The 22,099-nt window shown below is 40.5% G+C and overlaps 1 protein-coding gene across 2 annotated transcripts in view; it reads left to right on the top strand.

Annotated features, from left to right (window-relative positions):
* Positions 1-22,099, top strand: part of LOC131691701 (glutamate receptor 1) — a 496,119-nt gene that overhangs the window by 224,768 nt on the left and 249,252 nt on the right. The window lies entirely within an intron of this gene.

Raw genomic sequence — 22,099 nt, 5'->3', positions numbered from 1 at the left:
ATAAATAAACTCTACCGTATTGATCCAAATGATCCTAAAATGGATGTCAAACAAGATTCGTCGCCGAACTTCCATTTAAAATCAAACACATTGAACTGGGTTCGACCATATCCGATCTTCTTTCAGATCAAAGATAGTCCGCGAAGTATTCTAATATTCCGCTAGACGCATAAATATTCAACTGTGCCAGATATCTCGAAACTTCGCCCAGATAAGCTTATAATTGTGATATTTTGTCTAAAGCTAACAAGACATTCATGAAGAACTAACGCGTTCATATGCTTGCTCCCAAAGTTGAGATCGATGGTGTAGTTATCGATTTGAGCTTGGCATGCTTAGATCTGTTGTAGGATGGGATTGGCTGTTTCAATAACCCCTTGCTCCAGTGAGTGAAGAATTTGAATGACAATTGCACCGGGCTTTATGTTGCTTTACGTCTTATTCGACAAAGATAGTCTCCATGATCGGTTGTTTGTGCCGCACGTCATGCATGCAGTATTGCACTAATTACAAGCAAATGGGCCTTTGTAACAATATGTTTTTTTCTCTCTTGAAAGACCGCCAAATATACTGGCAAAAGAAAGCTTTGCCACAAATTCAAACCACTATGACCAAATCGACGAATACGAGTACTAAACGCTCAAAGGCAGCTGCACTCCGATATTATACTAATTGGCGCAACCCTATGACAAAGCGGTAGTTTACACACGCCAGTAACAGCTATGAAACGCACAATCGCTTCCTTTACTCTAGGCACGTATTACAGACCCAATCTGACCTCAAGCGGAATCCAAAACGATTCTGGTCATTTGTGAATGGACAACGTAAGAAAAACGGGCTCCCCACTACTACATTTCTTGCGAACGATAAATCAAGTACTCCTGGTGACAGATGTGACCTGTTCGCGAAACATTTTTCAAATGTATTTAGAACAGCATCGCCTGACCACAACCAGATGGAGTGCGGGATTCCAGCCATTATTGTTAAAAAGATGCGCGAGTGCACTGTCTGTCCCTCTTCAGCTTATCTTTAACCAATAGCTATCGCAAGGAAGTTTTCTGCGCATTGGAAAAATCGGTCATGTTTCCCGTTTTCAAAAACGGAGACAAACAAAATGTTGCAAATTATATAGGCATAACTTTGCTTTGTGCTGGATCGAAATTGTTCGAGATCGTAGTAGGAAATGTTCTTCTTCGCGTAACTAAGACGTAGATCAACAACTACAAATTTAATTCAGTTTACTTCGAATTGCACAACTATAGAAAATGATGCGCAGATGTATTCCGTATATACTGATCTAAAAGCAGCTTTTGATTATGCTGATCATACTCTGTTGTTGGCAAAAATTGAGCGGCTAGGAGTGTCGCCTAAGTTGATCAAATGACTTGAAACGTACCTTAGAAACCGTTCACTTTCTGTGAAATCAGGAAACAATGAGTCATTTATTATTTATTTATTAACAGATTAAGGCCGAAGTGGCCTGTGCCGTATACAAAAGATTCCTCCATTCCACTCGGTCCATGGCCGCGCGTCGCCAGCCACGCAGTCTGCGAAGGGTCCGCAAATCGTCTTCCACCTGGTCGATCCATCGTGCTCGCTGCGCGCCACGTCTTCTTGTACCGGTCGGATTGCAATTGAGAACCGTTTTCATCGGGTTATTGTCCGACATTCTGGCTACGTGCCCGGCCCACCGTAGTCGTCCGATTTTCGCGGTATGACAGATGGGCGGCTCCCCCAACAGCTGATGCAGCTCATGGTTCGTTCGCCGTCTCCATGTGCCGTCTTCCATCTGCACTCCACCGTAGATGGTACGCAGCACTTTCCGTTCGAAGACACCAAGTGCGCGTTGGTCCTCCACGAGCATGGTCCAGGTCTCGTGCCCGTAGAGAACTACCGGTCTAATCAGCGTCTTGTAGATGGTCAACTTCGTACGACGGCGAACTCTGTTCGACCGAAGTGTCTTGCGGAGGCCAAAGTAAGCACGATTTCCTGCCACGATGCGTCTACGAATCTCTCTGCTGGTATCATTGTCGGCAGTCACCAGTGAGCCCAAGTACACGAACTCTTCAACCACCTCGATTTCGTCGCCACCGATGCAAACTCGAAGCGGGCGGTTCTCATTCTCTTCTCGTGAACCTCTTCCTATCATGTACTTTGTTTTCGACGTGTTGATGGCAAGTCCGACGCGCTTGGCTTCTCTTTTCAGTCTGATGTAGGCTTCCTCCATCTTCTCAAAGTTTCGTGCAATAATATCAACGTCATCGGCGAAGCCGAGTAGCTGAACGGACTTTATGAAAATCGTACCACTCGTGTCGATCCCTGCTCTTCTTATTACACCTTCCAGCGCGATGTTGAATAACAGACACGAGAGACCATCACCTTGCCGTAACCCTCTGCGTGATTCGAAGGGACTCGAGAGCGTCCCTGAGACACGTACTACGCACATCACCCGATCCATCGTCGCCTTCACTAATCGCGTCAGTTTGTCCGGGAATCCGTACTCGTGCATAATCTGCCATAGCTGATCTCGATCGATAGTGTCGTATGCGGCTTTGAAGTCGATGAACAAATGATGTGTGGGCACATTGTACTCGCGGCATTTCTGCAGTACTTGACGAAGAGCGAACACCTGGTCCGTGGTAGATCGTTCGCTCATGAAACCCGCCTGGTACTGCCCCACGAACTCTCTTGCAATTGGTGATAGTCGACGGCATAGTATTTGGGAGAGTACCTTGTAGGCGGCGTTCAGCAGGGTGATTGCTCGGTAATTACAGCAATCCAGCTTGTCGCCCTTTTTGTAGATAGGACACACGACACCTTCCATCCACTCCTCCGGTAAAATCTCCTCCTCCCAAATCTTGGTAATCACCCAGTGCAGCGCTTTAGCCAGTGGCTCGCCACCGTGTTTTAGTAGCTCGCTTGGTATTTGGTCAACCCCAGCGGCTTTATTATTTTTGAGCCGGCTAATCTCCTCCTGGATTTCTTGGAGATCCGGAGCCGGTAGTGTAATGTCTTCCGCGCGTGCTCCCAGGTGCGTTACCGTGCCATCCTCGTCGTCTGCTGCATCGCCGTTCAGGTGTTCTTCGTAGTGCTGCCGCCACCTCTGGATCACCTCACACTGGTCCGTGAGAAGATTCCCGTTTGTATCTCTGCACATGTCGGCCTGTGGTACGTGGCCCCTGCGCGAGCGGTTCAACTTCTCGTAGAATTTCCGTGTGTCTTTAGCGCGGTACAGCTGCTCCATCGCTTCGCGATCTCGGTCTTCCTGCTGGCGCTTTTTGGTCCGGAAAACCGAGTTCTGCCTGTTCCGTGCCTGTTTATATCGCGCCTCGTTCGCCCTCGTGCGGTGTTGCAGCATTCTCGCCCATGCTGCATTCTTCTCTTCGACTAACTGCTCGCATTCGCCGTCGTACCAGTCGCTTCTTCGGTCCGGGCCCACCGTACCTAGTGCAGTGGCTGCGGTGCTACCTATGGCGGATCGGATATCTCTCCAGCCATCTTCAAGGGCAACTGCGCCTAGCTGCTCTTCCGTTGGTAGTGCCACTTCCAATTGTTGCGCGTATTCTTGAGCCACTCTGCCATCTTGTAGCCGCTCGATGTTTAGCCGCGGCGTTCGGCTTCGACGAGAGCTATGCACTGTCGAAAGTTTTGAGCGCAAGCATACTGCAACCAGGTGGTGGTCCGAATCTATATTCGCACTGCGATAAGTGCGGACGTTTGTGATGTCCGAGAAGAATCTACCGTCGATTAGAACGTGGTCGATTTGATTTTTTGTTACTTGGTCCGGTGATCTCCAGGTGACTTTGTGGATATCTTTGCGAGGGAAGAAGGTGCTTCGGATTACCATTCCACGGGAGGCTGCGAAGTTCACACATCGTTGGCCGTTGTCATTTGATACGGAATGCAGGCTGTTAGGCCCGATCACCGGTCTGTACATTGCCTCCCTTCCTACCTGTGCGTTCATGTCGCCGATGACAATTTTCACGTCTCGCAGAGGGCAACCGTCGTATGTCTGCTCCAGCTGCATGTAGAACGCTTCTTTCTCGTCGTCGGGTCTCCCTTCGTGTGGGCAGTGCACGTTGATGATGCTGTAGTTGAAGAAACGGCCTTTGATCCTCAACTTGCACATCCTTGCGTTGATCGGCTGCCACCCGATCACACGTTGGCGCATCTTGCCCAGCACTATGAAGCCGGTTCCCAGCTCGTTGGTTGTACCACAGCTCTGGTAGAAGGTAGCCGCTCGATGCCCGCTTTTCCACACCTTCTGTCCCGTCCAGCAAAGCTCCTGCAGCGCCACGATATCGAAGTTGCGGGGGTGTAGCTCGTCGTAGATTATCCTGTCACATCCTGCGAAGCCGAGCGATCTGCAGTTCCATGTTCCGAGTTTCCAATCGTGATCCTTTATTCGTCGCCTGGGTCGTTGCCGATTGTTCTGGGTCGTATTCTCTTCTGTATTGTTCGTTATGTGGGTTTTTTTAAGGGGTGGCTTATAGGGCCTACAATGAGTCATTTACCTTCACCAATTTTCGGGAGTGCCGCATGGAAGCAACCTTGCGCCATTGCTGTTTGCCTTGTTCTTCAATGACGTTTGCTTTGTTATTCCTGTGGGATGCAAATTTGTCTACGCTGACGACCTCAAACTGTTTCTCATTATATAATCTACAAACCGACTGTATTGAGCTGCAGAGACAACTAGATGCATTCTGCAACTGGTGTACTAGGAATTTATTGACTATCAGTGTCTCTAAATATTCTTTGATTTCTTTCAACCGCAAAAGAAACCCAATCTTATGCAACTACACCTTAGTAACCATTGAGGTTTTATATCACTTTGGAAGCCCTTCTTAAAACTTAGAATGCACTTGTAATGTACTACAAAACTAGAAATGCTACTTTGGTATCATCAATGGGGAATCACTTAAAAGAGTGTTTGTTGTCAATGATATCTGCTATCTTTTAGAGTTCACTATTCCCACATTGTAGCACAGGCAAACAGAAACCTTGGTTTTATTGTGCGAATTGCTAAAGAATTTGCTGATCAAACTCATTTCTGGATATCACTTCTTTGGTCCTTAGATAAAGCCTCATAATCTTTCCTGATTATTAAGCTTAAACTTCCCTTAAGGGGGTCTGAGAGCGCAGAATTTAAAAAAAAAATTGCATATTTCGGATCTCTGAGAAAAATATACTCAAGAAAGGATTCACTCGAATTCAACCTGGTTCGTCTGCTAGAGCCCATCAAACTACTAGCTATCAATTTTCATATGAAGCTGATAAAATCGGGGCTTCACTGTATTCTGATACGCTACAAGCAGACACAACTCAGTCACGGCAACAGTGGCGCCTTCTACAGATCAAGCCGTGAAATACGTTCTCGATACATGTACACATATATAGTGCAACGGGAAGCATTCTGCGAACGTGAATAATGCCGTGAAAAGGTTTCTACCTGAGGCGCGCGATTCGAGCCGAGAGCGTCCCATGACAGACAGGCCGACGCTACGAACAATGGCGTGTAGAAACTTTTTTGTTTCGCGGATCGAAAAACCCGTTTAACACAATATTATAGACACTTATACCTTTCAAAAAAATGCAAAAAAATCAAATTTTTTAAAAATTTTATTAAGAACCTCTCCTCAAGAAAACATGTTTACTGAAAGTTTCTCATCAAAATTTTCATAAAAAAATATATTGATAAATTTAAAATGGACAATTTTTAACATTTTTTTGTGAAAAATGTCACATCTTTTTTGTGTTACAGAAGTTTTTATTCCCTGTAGCTATTTCTTATATATTTTAGCTGTATAAAATACGGTGATCGAACAGTTTTATTTACGGCAAACGCTGCATGCAAAAAACTTTTCCACCCTTTCAAAAGATTATTCTAACTGCCAAATGAATAATGCAGATTCATGAATCGAACACAACCGCAAAGTTTTGTTCGAATCGACGATAGTCATATTTTATGGTCGGTCACTTTCACATGAAATACCTATCATTTGGGACGTTTTCAATCTTACAAAACATTGATTGGCAACATTAGAAAGCGGCTAAAATGGTGCTGCTGAACGTAACACTAAGTTTATTACGATTGATTGACGAATGCGTGATTTAGCAGCGATTGTCATCCGATTGAAAGACCGTTAGTCATATTGCTGCTGTGTGGTTAGAATGTCTCACTCGCACTCGCATATTTAATTCGTAGGTGAATGAACTCGCCTTTCAGTAAACCAAAGTTTTATTACTTTTTGCCCTATTTACTAGAACAATTTTGTTGTTGTTTGTTGCACGATTGTTAAAAATATCACGGTGTTCCAAAATATCAGCGTTTTCAGTAGGGAACGCATTTCTCGTATGGAAATGATTGAATGGCAATGAAAATACTACTGCGTTAAGATGACTTAAAAACAAAAACTGTCTTCTCGGTTCTATCGCTATTTAATTAATTAATTTTATTCTGACTTTTATTACAGCCGATTATTGTTAAACATGACAATCACTAGCAACAAGCTGCTCATTTTCGAAGAGTTTTAGTGTTATAAAGTTGATGGTGCTGGCTATTGATTTTAAGGTACTAGACGCAGCTTTTACCGTTATCAATATTACCTGAATGGCTGCCACACATGTGGTAATTGTTTGTTGTTAAGGTAATGGAAACTGTCGATATGCAAAGAACCATCTGTGTAATGTTACTAACGCATTGTGTAAGAGGAAATGGGTCGGTCGACCTAGATACTCATCACAAAAACACAACTTAAAATACCGGGAAGTAGTTCTTACATGTGTCCTTCGCAACGAATACCATTTCTTCGAATTAATTTTTAAATGGCTTTGTACAAGTAAGTGGTTCTAGCTGCTACAACTCATGCCTCTCGCGGCAAGAATTAAAGGAACAGTTACTTCAACAGACAAGGTACACAATATAAAGAAAACTATTTTTGTCGTTCGCTTTGCACTGATTCGGGCAAAAATTGAAAGCACACTAAGTATCGTGACCGTTGCTTTTAGTGATTTGAAACAGCAATCTTCTTCAACATTTTTTCATTAATTTGTTCAAACAAAACGAGATATAAATTTGTTAAAAGTCACCAAAAACATGTTTTATCATCAATTTTTTTTGAAAAATTTCGAAAGGGTGTTTTATAGTCATTTATTTATATAATTTTTTAATATACGGCTTATTGTTAGCAGCAGAATAAACACCGATTTTATCAACCAATAACATTAAATTGAAAACAGCGGACCGTAAATTCCCGTATCTGCCACATATCAGTAAATCTGGCATCTCTGGTTCCAACAACGGCGCGCCGTTGAATCAATCTTCGCGAGCTTCTCGTAGGGGGAACGGGATAGCTTACTATAAACCGTGAGTCGACCGACAATCTAGCCGGTTGTCAGAAAGTGCACTCGCTTCTCAGCAATAATATCATCATTTTGGAACATAAATCAATTAAGGGCACTCTCATCGCCAGGACAGGACATTGGCCACAAACGGCGCTGGTGAACAATATCCGGTCCCAACACTCGTTCGTCTGTTCTGTTCGTCGGTGCGGTAGTAACGTGGAGTCCCAAGCTGCTGGCGCTTCTACCGCCTGCTACTTCTCGAAGGCAATATTGAGCTCACCCGTGTTATGCGGTCGAACCATCGAGAACGGAAATTAATTTGGATTAGTTGGTGGTTTCTCATTAAAAATTATCGAAGATTCAATATTGCAATTTTCCGGGTTAGTTTGAAATGGGTACGAATTGGTGGGAGGTGTTTTCATTATGAACAGGATTAAAAACGAGGAGGCGGCAAAATATGTCCGGGATGTAACTTATTGCATGAGAAAATTCTCCTTCAATGTTCATGTTATTTAGGACGGATTAAGGTAGCTTTGAAGATGTATAGTTCAGTTCCAAGGACTAGAATCCATTTTGGCAACATACTGTAGAACATCGACCTATTTCTGTAGGATGAATTGCAGTAATCAATGCTTTTATGAAAAGTGTACATACCTGCAAAGAGAAGAAAATGGAAAGTTTATTGGAATTTACACATCGGTTCAGAGAAATTGTTCCTAGGAAAAGGCTTATCGAGAATAATTTGATATTTGTTTCGAAACACAAGGACGAAGCATTCGCAAATAAACCACAAACCCATCTAAAAGTATTAACAGGCAATTTTTTGCTTCGGTTATCAAACTCGACCGACATTCTCTCTGGGGAGCACTTCTTTCTGATTTTTGCTCATAGACAATAAGGTTTCCCCCATCAAAGAACAGCGTTTCACTCCCACGGTCCACCCCGACCCCATAGAGAATGGAGAAAAACATTGGTACCTACATGCTGATGCTACCGATTGTTGGCTTGATGTATATTTGACTTGAGGCAGCCCAGGACCCTCTGGTCGAACATTGTTCGGAGTGGAAAGTCGGTCTACTTCGGAAGCGATACACCGTATTCACAGGATAGGTACTGCCCGGGGGGAAATCTAGCATCTGAAGCGAAGTATTGTTCGTTCGTTCGGTTGCTCATGATGTCACATCGATGCCGTAACGTCGTAAATATGATGGATCCTCGGCGTCGGCTTGTGAAAGATTGAGGATTAGTGCAATGGGCGTAAAATTATTTTACAGGGTTCGGTATAACGTATAACGAGCCAACCACCCCCTCCCGGTCTGTCTGCTGGGGGAATGGCTTTTGTTTTCAGGGGCTGTGCTCCTACGGAAAAGGCCCCAGAACTAATCAAAACAAGCGAGACTCTCCCGGGGGCAGGGTGACTGGAAACAGGGACGTGGTCGGTTGGGGGGAAGCAACATGATGGTTTCATCGAAATCATTGACAAGGGAGTTTGTGTCGGAAAAGACAAAGCTGCTTTGGTATTTTTCTTTATCAACTGTAGATAAAAGCTGGTTTACTCAGTATGTGGTCTATGTTAGGACTTAATTCCATAGTCCCTGTACATATTTTGAAATGATTGGTTGAGATACGCTGCCGTCCTGGTCCGTATTTAGAATCAGTTTAGTTTGTTCTCAGTTTCCTTTTGTCAGTTTACAATTATTTTGCCAACCCTCGATGTAAAGTTTGCTATGTATTTAGATTATTTTCCGGTCGAAATAGGAATCATGATAATTGTTGAATTGAAGCATATCAATCAGAATGGTTAGAACCGAACTTATACGAAATTGAAGAGCACTGCAATGGTTTTAACGAGCATATTTTTGTTTCTAATGTGTACAATGTCACAAAGGTACATAGATGGCTAGCACTTCTACTGTGAGAAGTAGGTATCTAAATATGTTTGGGAGTTGTTTTTTCACACAAACTTCTCATGTCACGCGCAAAATGAACACTTTACTGTCTTAGATGATCCTTAATCGCTCTATGTATGCAGTGGTTTGAATATTCCACGCTCTCCTTAGTACTGTTTCGGTTTCGTAAGCGCCAGGTCGTGCCCCAAAGAGCGCTCATTGATGTTTCTCTCTTTAACCCGTCGACGAACCGGCGCCAGTAGCTACGTTTTTGGCATTCATCAAACTCTGCGTACACGTCTGAACACTCTTTGTCCCACCATGGATTGGGAGGACGCCCGCGTGAGTTCGCGTCTGGTACCCGTTTAGTCTGAGCTTGAATCGCGGTATCGAGAATCAAGCCAGCCAGGAACCCGTACTGTTTCTCCGGAGGAAGCTCTTGAGTAGATTCGATTTTGTCGGATATCGCGGACGCGTAGCTCTACCAATCAATATTTCGTGTGAGGTCATACGAAACATTGATTGTATTCGATGGCCCTGAACCGTTAGCAATATTAATTACGATTGGCAAATGGTCGCTGCCGTTGGGATCAGAGACTACCTTCCACGTGCAATCTAACCGCAGCGATGTCGGAGCGGAGAAACAGGTCTAAGGCGCTCGGACGCGCTGGAGGGGCAGGGATCCTTGTCATTTTACCCGTGTTCAAAATGGTCATATTGAAGTTGTCGCAAAGCTCGATTATCGTCGGTGCAGGGAGGAGTTCCGCACTATCGCAAAGCCGTCGGTAGCTGACTGAGGCTCTAGTGGGGATGTAGGTGGAAGCAAAGCAAATGTCTTTGCCTTTAACTCTGGTTTGGCAAGCGACAACTTCAATGCCTGATGTCAAATAGCACTTTTTGATCACCAAAAGTACTCCTCCGTAAGAGTTTTCTCGATCGTGGAAGTGTAGGTCTATTTCTGAAGCATGCCTTGTCTCGCAAAATGTAATCCATCGCATTTCAAGTTATTTAGTAAGATTTTAAAGGAATCGATTTTGATGATAATGCTTCTGCAATTCCACTGTAGAACAGTGATTAAATCCTTGACCTCGTACGATTAATTAGCCTTCGAAGGATACAATCGCTGAAAGGAGGGGCCATTTCGCAGTGAACTGCATCAAAAACGTTTTTACTGCGGGGAAAAAGATTATCAAGATGCTGTTAAAAGTGTCAGAAATATTTAGTGCTGTAAAAATACGGTCCACAATGTCAGAGAAATTTATTAAGCCAGCACTGGTTTCTTTCACTGGCTGAGATATGGGAACACTTAAGGTTTTTGATGTTCCTGGAAGTGCTGGGAAAGTTTCTGAGACCGGGAGCGACTTGCATCGGTTTTGCACCAGTACTTCCTTGAGTAGTTATTTTTGGGGTGGGGGAAGGGTGTGCATGAAGAGACACCTACTGGCCTTTACGACGAAACTTGGGATAGAAGATGCTCCCTCCGGGGGTTCATCACAGTCGCCTTCATCAGTAGACAAGTTGGTATAGATGTTCGTAGAAGCCGATGGCGCAAGCCTATCTTAAGCATTTCTGCAATAGTTCGCTTAGAGCGTCTCTGAAGGGAACGCTTAAGATTCTCCTCGCGCTGTTTATACGCGGGACATGAAGGAAGATCATGTGGGTTTCCCCCACGGTAGAAACACTTTTCGACATCCCTTCCACAGGAGTCACCCGCATGATTCCCACCGCATTTCCCACAATGGACTTTATTGCTACAATGTGTGTCCCAATTGTTTGCAATTAGTACAGTTCATGACCCGCGACACAAAAAGGCTAACAGGTAGACGAACCTTGTCGAAGAGAAGGTAGTTGGGTAGAGCAGAACCGGCGCAGGTCACCCGATAAGAGTCTGAGTTGACGTATATTTTATTCCCGTCAGCTACGACTGATGCTGAATGCAAGCGTTTGCACTCCAGTATCGACACTGGCTTAAGCGTGGGTCTTTGAAACAACCAGTCCCATATTTCAGTAGGTCCTCGCAACCCAGACTCGAATCGGAAACGACCCCACAGACTTCAACGTTGTTAGCTGGAATATAAACCCTGTATTCCTTCGTAAAGGGCCCGTAGCCACCCGAAGCTTATCGGGGCCAATTTTCGATATTTCTGTCACGGCCGAATACCAATCCGTCAGAAGTCGAGAAATCAGCAACAGATTCAAACATTTTTTGTCTTTGGTCTGGCAGAAGATCACAAAGGGCCCGATGGCCGAGCTAGGATATACTTTGAGCCGGGGAGCCGATTTTGTTTCGACGTCCATCTCAGCTTGAGATGAACCGCCGTCAGGGGGAAGTCATTTTGGCACGGGCCTATTGCCCAGTGCACGTTAGTAAGACAACCAAGAAGATAAAACGTAAAATAATACTTAACTTGTGTATGCAACGATATCTAGGCGGCTTACTAGAAGAACACTGCTTCACTGGTCACTGACCGGCTAATGGTACTTGGAAACAGAAACACAAAAGAAGGGAAAACATACTGAAACCTCGACGAAGGGGAGAGAGCGCAAGATAACCTTGAACGCGGATTAGCACTATTCTTTGTCGCTATAGACTGCACGGCAATAAGACACTTCTGTCTCGATTGAGCGCTCGAAAATCTCATGTGTAAGAAATGAGATGCGTCACAGATTGGTGGATTAAATCCGTTTTTTTTTTTAATTTTTATAAATAACTTTCTTATGAGAGAAGCTTGTCCTTCAAAACATCTGAAAACATTTCTAAATCAAAACTGCAAAAGTTATACAAAGAAAACATTTTTTTTAACAAGCACCCTAAATTTTATAAATAAATTTGTAAAATAAAAAGTACACCACATAGAGCTTCAGTGTCATCTACAAAGCTTTTTAAAATTTTATTTTCTTCAATTTTTTGGACGACAATGAAACTATATCTCGAACCATTAAACAGTTAATTTTCTGATTTTAACAAACTTAGAACCACCGTACCCACTATTTAAAATAATAGAAAAGTATTGTAAAGCGCAATATTTTATTATGAAAACAAAACTATATTTTTTATATCGTCCACAGTGAAAGTTATTTAAACATATTATAAAGGGTCAATTCATGAAAAACCAAATTTTTAATATAACTTTTTCAGTTTTAATTTTTTTTTCTTCTAACCTATCCTTCAGATGTTTTTTAGAGTTTTTGAAGACGAACATCTTCTTCTAACATATCAAAACTATTATTAACTCTTATTATTGAAAAAATATAAGCACTTAAAATTTCAAAAAAAGATTTTTTAAATCAATTTTATGAAATTTTTAAAAATATCGTGTTCGACATTTTTCGCTTAATTGTAACTCAAATCATGACCTTATTTATAGTTGAGAAAATTATCTTTTGTTTGCTCCAATGAGCGATATTGTTATTCTAAAGAACCTCATTTTTGGCGAAAATGTGCTCGTAACTTTTCAGTGAAAATAGTTAGATATGTGGTGGCATGAAACAATTTATTCGTGTTAAAACAATCTAAAGTTGTTTGAAAACTACTTCAGTTTTAAATAAATACCGCAAAAGTGATATGAATAAACTGTTTTTTTTTTTTCTAAGAAACACTCTAACCTTCGATTATGAATTTGTTGAAAAAAGAAAAGTATGACAGATAGAGCATACAGGTCTCCAGCAAACTTTTTCAAAATTTGTCGTCCTACAACATTGCTGAAGGTCGTTTGGCTCTAGCTGGAATGATTGAAGAGTTAGTTTTTTGATCTTGGTAAAATTAGAACCACCCTAACTGTTGTTTTAACAAAAAGAAGGAGCCCACAAAGTATCAAAACTTCTCCAAAGACTTAATAAGGCTATGTTTAGTTTTTGTAGAATCTCAAAATTCCTGCTAAATTTGCATTCTAGACCACTGTGCAATTATCAGCACAACACTTGAATACACAACACAAACAAACAAGTAACGGTAACACAACTTTTTTAATAGATGGCAAATAAATTTTTAACGGCTAATGACCTTAACAGTTAAAGTGTTAATAAACACTAACAACAACAATATATGTAAAGAATAATATCAGAATGGTTTTATCTCACTTTAAGGTGGATTAAACTTGTTTTTAGATCTTTCAACTAAGTTTATATGATTTGACGGCGCCAGCGGTTGAGAAATTTTTTTTCCAAATCGTGAATTCAGAAACAATCGCGTTTTAACGTTATGAAAACAGGACCATGAACGAAAATCATGTGTTTTATAATTATGTTCAATTCTCAATCCTTTCAGTAACGCCAGTAACAGTAACGTTGTTATTAATAGAATTTGTTTTTGTTATGTGAACTTCAGTCACGATTTCCGATCTAATTCGATTTTCAGTACGCGAACTAGTTTACAACTTTATGAACATTATTCATAAAACCAAAGGTTGACTCCTGATGTTTTGCATAGATATAGGAAGCTTAGTTCACAAAATCAATATATTCTGGAGAACTATTTCACAAAACTCGGAATTTTAATCATGAATCCATTCAATCATCGTGAATTGATTCATTATTTCTAATATATTAGTCACTATCCAATATCCATGCTCGTCAAGTAGTTCACAAAATCTTTCAATATTATTCATGTATTCCTGAATTGGTTCACGATTCCTAACATATTAGTCACGATCCAATATCCTTGCTCGTGAAATAGTTTACGAATTCGTGAAATATTATTCATGTTTTCATGAACTGGTTCATGATACCTACTATAATAGTAACAGCTTAATTAGGTTTTGTTTTTTTTTTTGTGTTTCAAATTCATCTCGTCAGTAACTAGTACCACCTGGGTGTCTAGTTAGACGATGTATCTAAACTAGTATCCAAATTAGCACTAGTGAGACACAAAAAATCCAAAACGTTCACACGACATATGTGAACGCCTAAAGCCACATGTCCCGAGTGATGTCCCGGGAAGCAAACATAGCTCTGGTTTGCTGACGAGAAAGCGAAAACGAACTCTTGTCTTTGGGTTAAAGAACCAAACGCCTGGTAATCTGCAATAAATTCCCAAAAGGAAAAATTGGACTAAGGGCCGATTTCTTCACCCTCACCTAACTTTTAAACCAGGTTCGCCAGTACGTTTAAACCTGGCTTAAGCGCTAAGCGATAGTGAAGAAATCGGCCCTAAACCGTATTGCGCGTTATATTTGCGCTATATTTGCTTCCCGGGACATCACTCGGGACATGTGGCTTTAGGCGTTCACATATGTCGTGTGAACTGTTTGGATTTTTTGTGTCTAACTAGTGCTAATTTGGGTACTAGTTTAGATACATCGTCTAACTGTACACCCAGATGGTGCTAGTTACTGAGGAGATGAATTCGAAACACAGAAAAAAACTTGATTAAAATTAGATTTAGTCCAATTTTCCCTTTTGGTAATTTATTGCAATTACAACTTACCATTCGTTTTCGTGAAATAGTTCACGCAATCATAAAATATTATTCATGTATTCGTGAATTTGTTCATGATTCCTAGTAGATGATTTACAATTGATTTTGCGTACTGGTGCTAAAAGATATTCCTAATCATTTACAATTTCATGCAACACGGTAATGAAATTTTCACGTGAACTTTTTCACAAAATTTGGAGTATTATTCGTGGAATCATTTTTTGTTCCATGCACTTTTTCATGAAATGATCAGCTGCTAGTGACCAATAATAGGTACGAGCAGTAGATATAAAGTTCTTAGAACCTCGTTATTCATTTGATAAGGTTCATTGTGATGTGTGGACAGAACACGAAAATAACGCTGAGAACCACAAGTAATGTGCGTGCTATAGTTCACAGAACAAGACGTATTTTTATAATTCAGTTTATATAGTCACGTTATTCCGAGTAAAAAAACCGATGGTAAAATAATAGATCACAATAGGGCGAAGAGAACTTACGAATACCATGATAAAACTTCTGATATCATGATCATTAAACACAATACTCTTCGTGTCAAATTTGAAAGCTCTAAAATAAAATATCACGATACCATGAACAATAATTACGACAAAGACCCTGAAATCATGAACATGATTTACTATATTCATGACTAAAATGTCACGATAAAATGAACAGAAGTTTCAAAAATCGTGACTAAAATCATGAAATCATGAACCCAATACGTGATAAAAGTATCCAATATCGTGACTAAGATCACGAAAAGCTCTACTCATGGCTAAAATATTACGATAACATGAATTTCGAAAATCGCGCCTAAGATTCCTAAAATCATGAACTTTGATCCTGCTAGTCTGACAGAAAAATCAGATAGTAAACTAATGAATAATACAGCCCGGTAACGTGATGAGACATCCAAGTATCGCGAATAAGCTCTTGAAATCATGAACAACGTTTGACTGTATTCCCAAACCACAACAAAAACTAAACATATCCCCGGAACAACAACAGTAACCCAACCAAACATTCTAATGTAACGCCATGTATATACTCTGGGCGAACTAGTTTTTTGAAAACACTGTAAGTTTCATGAATACGATGTTTATTATTCCTAATTTCAGAAAATTGGTCACGGTTTTCGGAAATCGTTCAGTTCACGCAATCGTGATCTTTTGTTCATGAATTTATGAATTGATTTTTTTGCCTTGCTCCTATAGAAAGGTTATGCAATCACTCTGAACATTGTCAACCTAATCCCGGCCCGGGGGGGCCGTCTGTCATATACCATTCAACTCAGTTCGTCGAATTCGGCAAATGTCTGTGTGTGTGTGCGTATGTATATGTGTATATCTATGTATGTATGTATGTGACCAAAAATAAGCACATCGGTTACTCGGAGTTGGCTGAACCGATTTCATCTAACTTAGTCTCAAATGAAAGGTACAACGTTTCTATAGGCTGCTATTGAATTTTTATTCATTAAATTCCGAGTTCCGATTCCGGAGTTATGGGTTTATGAGTGCGGACACACAGCAAATTCACATTTTTGCCTTTCTCCTATAGAAAGGTATGCAATAATTCTGAACATCGTCAACCTAATTTTTATGGACTTGCATAGGTTTTCTGTATTTTAACAGGGTCGTAGTTAAGGGGATACGGTGAGGGGCACCCCCCACATCACTCACCACCCTTCTCTAAACCGCCCTTCCCTCAGCAAGTACCCCACCACGCGAATAAAATTTTCTAATTCCTCTAGAATAAACCTTCCTAGTGGGTCTGAAAAACCAGTGAAAAATTTGGTTTGAAATGATTTTGAGTAGAGAGACTAAGTTTAAATTTCTTAACAAGTTGAAAATTTTTGGCGGGGTCCAAACTCCCGAACACTCCTTCTGGATCCGCCGCTGGTTTCAAGTGTTTCAGCGTCGACACATACACTGATAGAATATATTCGTAAATCGCTAGGAATTAGATTCGTACAGAAATTTTTTATAAAATATACGAATTTTTCGTACATATAATGAATCGTTTGTAGTTCTATTGAAACACTTTAATTTTTTATTACGAGTTTTTCGTGAAAACCACGAAACGACTTTCGTTAGCTTATTACGAAACAGCTTCTTTCGGCAAACGAATTGTTCGCTGCTATATACGAATATCTTTGTAATATTTACGAGCACCATTCTTCAAACCGTCAACGTCATAGTTGGAGTCATTGTTGCTATACGTCAGATGATTGTTGATTATCACGACGGTCTCGGTCTGACTATTTAGTAGCCGTATCCGTGTCCGCCGGTTTCAGGAAGATTTCCTGAACCTCTTTCGCTTGATCCAGAATCCGGAGCAGTACGAATTCAGTTTTGCCATCGCGAACTGCTCGTTGGTTTTGAATGAAGAAGTTTGAGTTTTTCTCTGCCGGAGCAATGTCAAAGCAATATGCTATTAAATCCGAAAGCTTTTCTAACATGAACGAAATACATTCGTACGACCAACGAAGTCGTTCATATTATACACAAACATTTATTGAAATAAACGAATCATTTCGTTTTATTCACGAAAAATAATATCGTTATCAACGATAACATTCGTGCCATGTACACTAAATAAGTAAAATTTTCGAAAACTTTTGTTCATCAAACGTCCATTTCTTCACACCACAATCTTTCTAGTCCTCTATAGAGGTGAGCAAGTTGAAAAATCAATTTTGCCAGATCGATCCTTTTGTTTAAAAAAACTCGTTGTTGCCAAACATCGATCCTGAAACATCGATTGAAAAAATAGTATGCTAATAAACTTTTCTAAGATAAACGAAATGAATTCGTGCGACCAACGAAATCGTTCATTATATACATAAACATTTATTGAAATGAACGAATCATTTCGTTTTATTCACGAAAAATAATATCGCTATCAACGATAACATTCCTGCAATGTACACTAAATATGTAAAATTTACGAAAACTTTCGTTCTTCAAGCGGCCATTACTTCACACCACAATCTTTCTAATCCTCAATAGAGGTTGAGCAGATTGAAATAAAATCGATTTTGCCAGATCGATTCTTTTAGTTAGTTAAAAAAATCGTTGTTGTCAAAAATCGATTCTAAAATATCGATTGAAAAAATAATATGCTAATGGATACGAAAACTTTTCTAAGATAAACGAAATAAATTCGTTTGAGCAATGAAATCGTTCGATATATACATAAACGTTCATTAGAATAAACGAAACATTTCGTTTCATTCACGAAAAATAATGTCGTTATCAACGATAACATTCGTGCAATGTAAACTAAATAAGTAAAATTTACGAACACTTTCGTTCATCAAGCGGCCATTTCTTCGTACCACAATAAAATCGATTTGGCCACATCTTTTTTTTTTAAATTAAAAAAAAAATCGATGTCATCAAAGATCGAACCCAATAGATCGACTGAAAACAATAAGAGGCTAATATATACGAAAACCTTTCTATTACTATTAAAATAAACAAAACATTTCGTTTCATTCACGAAAAATAATGTCATTTTACGAATTTAGGAATTAAATTTACGAAAGCTTTCGTTCACCAAGCAGGCAATCTTGTTCATGAAATGAACGAAACCTACTATTTACAATACACGAAAATACTTCGTTGCAGAAAACAACGAATGAATCAATGCACGAATTCGATCGATTTCATTATATTTACGAATTTATATTATCAGTGTAGCAACTCAAGTTCGTAGCTGTCGATTCATGGCAAATGCACCACTAGGTGGATTAAAACGGGTTTTTCTTTCTAAGCGTGATCGTCACGAATCCCAGTTGGTCTGGATTCAATCCCAGCCGAGGTCGTTGAGATTTTTCTGAGGTGAAAAAAACTGTAGTCACGTCTTTCTTCGGAAGGGAAGTAAAGCCATTGGTCCCCGGTCCATGAGTTGATGAGTCGATATCTAGTCCAGATAGTGGAAGTGTCACCTCTCTGGCGTCGTCAAAGAAGATGTAAAATCCAACTTCTATACTCACAAGCAAATATCTCCTCCTCCCATGATACTTGTGGAGTGCGCTGTAGTATATACGGTCTCTAGCAAAAGCAAATATCGGACTAACATTTCTTCCCTTTCCTTCCGCAATCTACGTCCGGGCCTGGTCGGCGCCGCCATTGATAAATAAACCCTTTAGAATTCCCACGAATTGCACATTGAAAGATGTTTCGCTACTCCCAAGCATAATTATTTTCTGATTCCCTGTGCAACTTCAGCTAGTCCAGATCGATAACGAAGTAGTAGCCAGGAGAAGTCGCACAAGCTCAAGCTCAAGCTTCCCACTTAGTTTCTATGATTCGATGAATAATTTCGAATAATCCCTTAAAAAATAATAAGCATCTGCAATAAAAATTCTGTGGCCGAGTTTCCGATTCCTGATACAGTGTAGCAGTTCCTAGGATTATCCGGATTTTTCAGAAGATTCGTGCAAAACTATAAAATAATATAATTGTTGCGGAAGGATGCTGAGATCGAATTGACCTTCGATTAACATCGAGCATTCGAGGGAACCAAAGAATTGCTGGTAACCCGACTGTCGCTTGTAGGTACTAACTTTGACAACTTTTTTTTGGCACTACTTATAGTTATAAATTTGAAAAATTGTGATTCTAAGCAGGAGTAATTCAGAAGCCTTAGTTTCACAGAAGAGATATTATTCATAACTATTTCGGCTGGTTGCTTTTAATAATGATATGTCCAAACATGTACCCATAACTCTTGGTTTCATTAATATATATTGGTAGAAAAGTGTTGCTAGCCATTAGCAAAACAATTGCTTTTATGTTCATACCTATGACAAAATAGGGTAACTGTACTCTAATTCATCTTAGACCATCTAACCCTCCAACTTAATTCAACAAATCAGTTTGAACAGGCACTGCTATCTCTGTTCAACGCATTAATTTAAAGAGTAATTTAACTTTGATCCAAACCATATACATATTGTTTTGTTACTAGACTACTATACTTTTAAGAAATGAAGCAAAAGTATTGACATCGATTTAAGCGCAGCATTTTTGTCAACACTGAGATATCAAAATAATATAGATGAAGAATTAAAAAGGGCACACCCACCTTCTAAACGTACCTGAGAAAATACCGTCCGGGCATCGACCTAGTTTTCCTCTTCTGTAGAACCGTAGGAGTTTATTCAATGCATCATAATTATTAGTTCATAAAAATTACCATACACTAATAACAACAAATTCTCCCCTTTCATGAATATTTTTTCCAAGCCCGTAGCTCTGATTGGTCTCAAACTATCAGCTGCAAATTTCTACCGAAGCTGGCTGCAAACTGGGGCAGCACCACATACAGCAGACACTGCTTCTGGGTAACAATGTCACATCACAGCACTACCGGTTGGCCCAATTAGTTTGATTTACCGAGAGCACCATGGCTGGCTCCGGCTTGCAGACTTTTAATAGCACAGCATGTGTTGTTGTAGCACACGATGTAGCCTAGTTTCGCTTCATGAAGTGGGCTCGCTCCCGGAACGGAATACACATACATTCCGCTTGCCTTCCTTCCTTGGCAATAATAAACTTCCGTGCCATGCCACACTGTTGCCACTACCGTCCGTCGTCGTGGTGCGTGGTCGGCATCATCCACGTTAAACAGGCTGCGGGTGCCCGCTCGCTTCCAGGCCCCCACTAATGTCGGCGTAGAACATTTTAGAAAAGCGTGAAAAATACTTCCATCAGTACTACCCCTCGATTTCTTCGCGGTGGATGCTTCCAGGAGCTCATCTACATATGCAAATAGCTATTTGGCACAGTGTATACAGCGGGTGACATTGAGAAAGTTGATTTTCCTTCGAAACCACCGCACGGTGGGGTCTTCCAGGATGGAAGCTCATGTCTAATAAAAATATTTAACAGTTTTCCAATTAAAATATAAGTTTCAAACACAAATAGTTCCCAATGTTCAAATGTGTTTTTATTTCTCTAAAATAGAAGCAATGACTATGTATTTGTTTGAATCGTCCTTCTCGATACAAACAACTCAAACAAGACACCGTGGGTGTACCGGTAACTCTCCGAAGGCTATTCCCGACGGCAATCAAATATGTGACACGTTTGTCCCCAGTCCGCCTACGCCGAGCTGGCTTGAAGTTTGCTGCTTTCCATTCTCTGTGCAATTTATTCTGGCATAGATGGAAATTGAACTGCCATTCAATGCGATGTTTAGACCTTTTTTTTCTGCCGACTGTGTTATAGTCTAAAAGTACTGTTCCAAGTTCAGCCAGGCGAGCCAAGGCGGAATTTAATGCAAACAGAAATTTTCGGTTATGTAAATTTTCGAAATGTTTGCTCAGCAAAAGATATTGAAATTGTAGGGACCGAGAGATATCAGTGCGGAAATTGTTCCACAGAAACTGATCCCCAGAGCGAGCAGAGTTGGAGCTTTGTTCGTTTGATCTTGTGTACAGTATGATTGGTTAGTTGAAATTCTTGCTACTTTCGAAGTGCATCAAGCAGACACACACTTTCCTGAAACCACTCCGAGTTTGATCGAACAATTCCCAAATGACCACTTTATACGGTAAAGCTCAGCGATTTAATTTCAGTTGGAATTCTCTTTCCAAACATTTTTTTTGTTACAATTGAGCTCCTGAAAATAAGTTTCTAAAAATATTTCATCTGCTTCTACCGAACAATGCCTTGGAATCTTCGGCTGGACTGCGGACTTTATGCTAGTAGTTTCATCGATTGAGCGTAATCTTCTTTTCTCCCTCGTAAAGTAGCAACCGTTGTTGGCTAGATTTTCCTCGCTCTCCCAGCATACATACCGGAAAACATCTTCGAATGAGATAAAGTTAACATGCTTCTGGGCAGACTTCGTTCCCAAGCAGGAATTGGCCGGTAAGATGGAAGGCCGGAGTGTACTAAGCTCTCGAAATATTTTATCTCCGACAAAAAGCATCAAGCAGCACAAGTTGTAACAATTTTGTGCCAGCTTCAGGGGAGGATTCTTAGCAGACAGTCAGTGGGGTGCTGGTTCTTGGATTAATTTCGCTTGAATGATTCGCCAAAGAAGGCAACTCTGCCAGTTCTGACTACGGAGATGGAAGATAGAGTAGCAATAATTTAAGTGTTTGTAAGAGGATTAGGATTACATCGAACCGAAAGCCTCAAAGTCGATTAGAGAATCCGGTGTTAGAAGATTGGCAAGTTGAGCAAGTTGAATCCAGATTTTGGATTGCTAAATTAATTGCGCAAAAGCAAATATGCTCCATGAGCTATGAGTTCTAAATCAAAACAAAAATGTATTGTCTTGTAAATCGTAAACAAAAAATGGAACTGTTCCTGTAATCATTGTAATCATTCGTTCATTGTTAGACTGTTGTAGGGCGTCTCCCCCCCCCACAAATTCACGCATCTGTGAACAATTACAACCGTACATCTTTCTACCGAAACAACCATTT

Source organism: Topomyia yanbarensis, chromosome 3, assembly GCF_030247195.1.
Source record: "Topomyia yanbarensis strain Yona2022 chromosome 3, ASM3024719v1, whole genome shotgun sequence".
NCBI classification, from domain to species: Eukaryota; Metazoa; Arthropoda; class Insecta; order Diptera; family Culicidae; genus Topomyia; species Topomyia yanbarensis.
This window is presented reverse-complemented; position numbering and strand designations above follow the sequence as displayed.